Below are 4,559 nucleotides of genomic sequence, written 5' to 3'. Positions count from 1 at the left end.
TTGTTACTTCACAATGACTCAGCTCCTCCTCCAAAGAGTCCGCCATGTTGCACCGCCATGTTTCTACAGTAGCCCAGAGAGGACAAACCAAACACTGACACTCTTCATGTTTTTAGCATTTTAGCATCCACCATAGGGCCTCTACACACTTGGAAGGGGAGGGTGAGGTGATCTGCAACCTCACCGCCAGATAAATCCTTCACACTGGACTCTCAGTTGAAATGTGGTCCAGACCTTCATGGTCCCCTCGGGATGAAATGTAATAATTTCACTGATCCTCTGACTTTTCATCTAGCGTCAGGTCAACGTGTCAATGCGCCCAACACTTTCATCAGCCTTTATTGAACTTTGTGTTTAGTACCAATAAGCAAATGCTAGCATGCTCGGCTAAAATGGTGAACATAGTAAACACTATTATCATCGGCCTGTTAGCATGCTGGCGTTAGCTCAAAGCATCGCTGTGCCTACGTACAGTCTCAGGGATCTGGCTGTAGACTAATCTGGTCTCTACCTAAATGTGCCTTGTGTTTCTTATTTGAAAACCTTTTAATTCTTCTGTGAAGAACTTCGAGTTGTCACGTTTTTGATGTTCTTTATGGAAACCTCCAGCAGGCACATGAAGCACTGAGTTTCCGTTTTTTGATGAACGGTTCGATGACGTTCGTGCGTGACGTGTGCACAGACTCACCTGTGGCGGCGGTGAAGTAGACGGCGTACTGGCCCCTCTGAGTGTGGAAGGTCTTCACACTGGGCTTCACCGAGGAAGACCATGTGGATGAAGAGGAGGAGTTGGAGGAGGTGGTCACGGTTAGAAGTTTCTTCCTCTCCTTCTCGATGTGCTTCATCAGCAAGGCGGCCATCTTGTCTCCTCTTCCTCTCTGTGACAGAGTCTTGCTCAGCAGCACAGCCTGGACCTCCCTCAGACTGTCACAAAAACACACAAAAATACAACAACAACATGATTTAAAGTACTAAAAGAAGTAAAATATGATGAAGTTTGATGGTAAATCTGTCACACTGTGAAACACTGACAGCTTAGCAACAGTAACTAAGCTAAAATACCCTGAAATACATTCGGTTGTGCTTTCATTCATGGACTGGTGCGACGGTTTGGAGAAACGTTGGGGGGGTCATTTTCCGTCTGACAAACGATTAAAATGACCTTAAACGGCGAGATGGAAAGCAGCCCGGAGCTGCTGCAGCAGATTAATGTGCGCTGGAGTCACAGCTGATAACGAATAACACTCAGAGACGCCCTGCAGTCTGATGCGAGTTTATTTTTCCTTCCTGTCGTGTGGCTGAACTCAAACGTTCCAGCTGCCACTTTGTTAGGAGGCTCGATGAGCTACGGCGGCGGCGTGGACGGCGGTCAGGACCAGACAGATAAGAAAAGAGCTCGAGGACGAAACTTCAGAATGTTCCAGAGAAGGAAGCCAGTTTTAACCACATGCTGGTCTGACTGTGGGGTGGACTGGGAGGATTTAATGTGCAGCGGGGTGAATATTTTGCTCGCAGGTGGTTTGAGGAGTCTTTGAGGATTCATGAATACCTTCAGAGCTGCGGTCGGCGTCGGTAAACCACCTGCAGCTCGTAAAAAACACCTGGAACATCACCTTTACACGAGATCCTGCCGCCTGTTGAAGAAACTACACTTCCCAGACTCCCTCCAGAATCGGCTCCCTGTGGTCAGTTTTCCCACAGTCTGTCCTGACCCCGGCTCTGACCCCCGCCCTCCCCGACCTCTGACCTCTGACCCGGGGCCACGCTGATTGTTAACACTGAGTGAAATCTGGTTTCACACGCTGACGGAAAACCTGAACGACTTCTGAGAAACTCATCTACAGACAGAGTACTAATACCACTGTGAAAATACTCCATTACAAGTAAAAGTCCTGCATTCAACAGTGAAAGTATGCAAGCAGAATGTACTCAAAGTATGAAAAGTAAAAGTACACACAAACATTCAACATCAAACATCTGGAGATACATGGTTTTCACTGGACAGGAAGGGTATGAAAAAATGTAATCTGTGAAGTAACTAGTAACTAAAGCTGTCACATATAGAAGTAGAGTAACAAGATCTGTGTCTGAGATGAAGTGCAGTAGAACTACAAGGAGCACAAAATGAAAGTACTTGTAATGTAAGTACAAGTACTACAATCATAAATGTAACTTTCCACCCCTGGAGTAAATACTTTTGTTTGTCTTGTTTTATTTGTTTTCATCCCAAAGTGTTTGTGTATCTATTTAAAGATGAAAGTACATTTTCATGTCAGTACTGCAGTATTTACAGTACCATCATCAGGTGAAGAGCTCCACCTGCTGCCCTGACGCAAAACTGCACATTTCTGAATCATCATCATGTACTTTTACATTAAATACTTAACGTACTTTTTGCTGATTATACTTAGATACTTTCAATGCAGGACTTGTACTTGAGTATTTTCACAGTGTGGTATTAGTACTTTTACTGTAGTAAAGGCTCTGAATACTTCCTCCAGCACTCATTCTGAACTTTTTATCTGTGAAGTACCTCCAGCTGTCAGAAACGTGTACTGCAGTAACACATGCAGTATCTCCCTGTGTCCTGTGGTGGAGTACAAGTATAAAGATGGAAATACTGAAGTAAAGTACCTGATTTGTGGTAAAGTAGCGGCAGTGAGTGAGGAGGAAGGAGGAGCTCTCTCACCTCAGCGAATGCTTCTCTGCTCCTCTGGTCTTCGCCTCCTTCTTCTTCTTCTCTGCTGTCAGAACAGCGTCCAGACTTTTCTCTGACCTTGGTCCGGCTTTAGACTCGAGATTAAGTTCATAATCTCTACCAGGACCAGTGCTGAAGTCTGGATTCAGTCTGTGCTCTACTTCAGACCTCCAGTCTGAATCCAGAGTTTGGATTGTAGACGTCTTGAATCTTTCCAGCATCCCAGACTCTGGACCGGACTGGATCTGGACTGAACTTTTATCTTCTGATACCTTGCCCTCAGGTTCAGGCCCAGAAGGAGAATCTAGATTTGGGCTTTTCATCAGTCCTTCCTGTGTCTGAGACCCTGAATCAGACTTGAAGTTTGGAGTTTGGAAACCTCGAGGACCAGCTGTGACCTCTGTTCCCTCCTCGGGGTCTTCCCCGTCTCCTGTCCGGGGCTGGAGGCTGTAAAACTCAGGTGTTTCCTCCCCTGTACTCTCAGCTCTCCGTCCCACCTGTGGACTTTTTGGGGAGACTTGGTTCTCCTCTTGAATAAGGAGCACTTTGGAAAGATCTCCTTTGTCCTCAGTTTTAACTCCAACATATCCAGATTTAAGAGGACCAGAGTCGGGGGTCTTAGCGTCCTCCTCTGTGTGGGTTTCAGCTGGGGTGGAAGGTGGACTCAGGACTGGTTTGCTGCTGGTCTTTGTGGTTGTAGCAGCGGTGGAGGCAGGTGGTGTTAACGTAGCTGGCAGGACTTTAATCTCTCTGGCATCAGGTTTGGATTCTGGTTCTGGAGGGCTGCGGGGGGGCTTGAAGTTCAGGTTTGGGACTCTGGTGGGATGGATGGAGGATGGCGGCCTTCCTGTCAGAGAAGATGTCGCCGCAGAAACCTCACAGCGGTAACCGTGGAATCCCCGTCGACACACACAGCGGTTAGACTGCCGACACAACCCGTTGTTATGGCAACGAGGAAAACATCTGGCTACAAGTGTTAAGGAGACGAGGAGAGGAGACAAAAAGAGGAGACATGGAGGTAGAGGAGAGGAGACAAGGAGAGGAGAGGAGAGAGAGGAGAGGAGAGGAGACAAGGAGAGGAGAGGAGAGAGAGGAGACAAGGAGAGGAGAGGAGAGGAGAAAGGAGACAAGGAGGGTAGAGAGAGGAGACAAGGAGAGGAGAGGAGAGAGAGGAGACAAGGAGGGTAGAGAGAGGAGACAAGGAGAGAGAGGAGACAAGGAGAGGAGAGAGGTAAGTCAGAAGTTACTTCCTTGTATTTCAGTATAAAAATGAAGAGATTGACAGTAAATATCAGAATCGATGCACAACATCGAACACAGCTCGAAAATGAGCCTGTTTACATGCTAATGGTTAGCATGACATGTTTAGAATATTCAAGCCAACTTTACTAACACAGACAGAGCTCACAGGCCTCACAGTGAATACAGCAGGAGGATCTTCAGATGAACACAGTTAGCCTGGTGAAGGTGGAGGCTAACATTTGGCATGTTAGCACGCATGTTAGCATTCAGCTAAGTCTGACGAACCCGGATAAGCTAGGCTAACACGAGCTTTGCTTTTAGCAGCATGGAGGGGATCAAAGGTCACCCACCAGGAGTCAGGGGACAGCTGGACATGCTGCAGAGGAAGACAGTGCGACGAAGGTGAACGCAGTAAGAGGACCTTGAGTCAAGAGGACTGAGAAAGTCCTGGACTTCTTTTAGACCGCTTCACGAACTGATCTGCATTTCCTTTGACAGGAAGACAGACGGTCTGTCTGTCATCTATACAACTCTGTGTATGTGTGTGTGTGAGTGTGTGTGTGTGTGAGTGTGCGTCTCAACCATTTCCTCAGGACAATGTGACCAAACAGTAAAGCTT

This window comes from Chelmon rostratus, chromosome 7 (genome assembly GCF_017976325.1).
Source record: "Chelmon rostratus isolate fCheRos1 chromosome 7, fCheRos1.pri, whole genome shotgun sequence".
Classification (NCBI taxonomy): domain Eukaryota; kingdom Metazoa; phylum Chordata; class Actinopteri; order Chaetodontiformes; family Chaetodontidae; genus Chelmon; species Chelmon rostratus.
Note: the sequence above shows the minus strand (reverse complement) of the source record.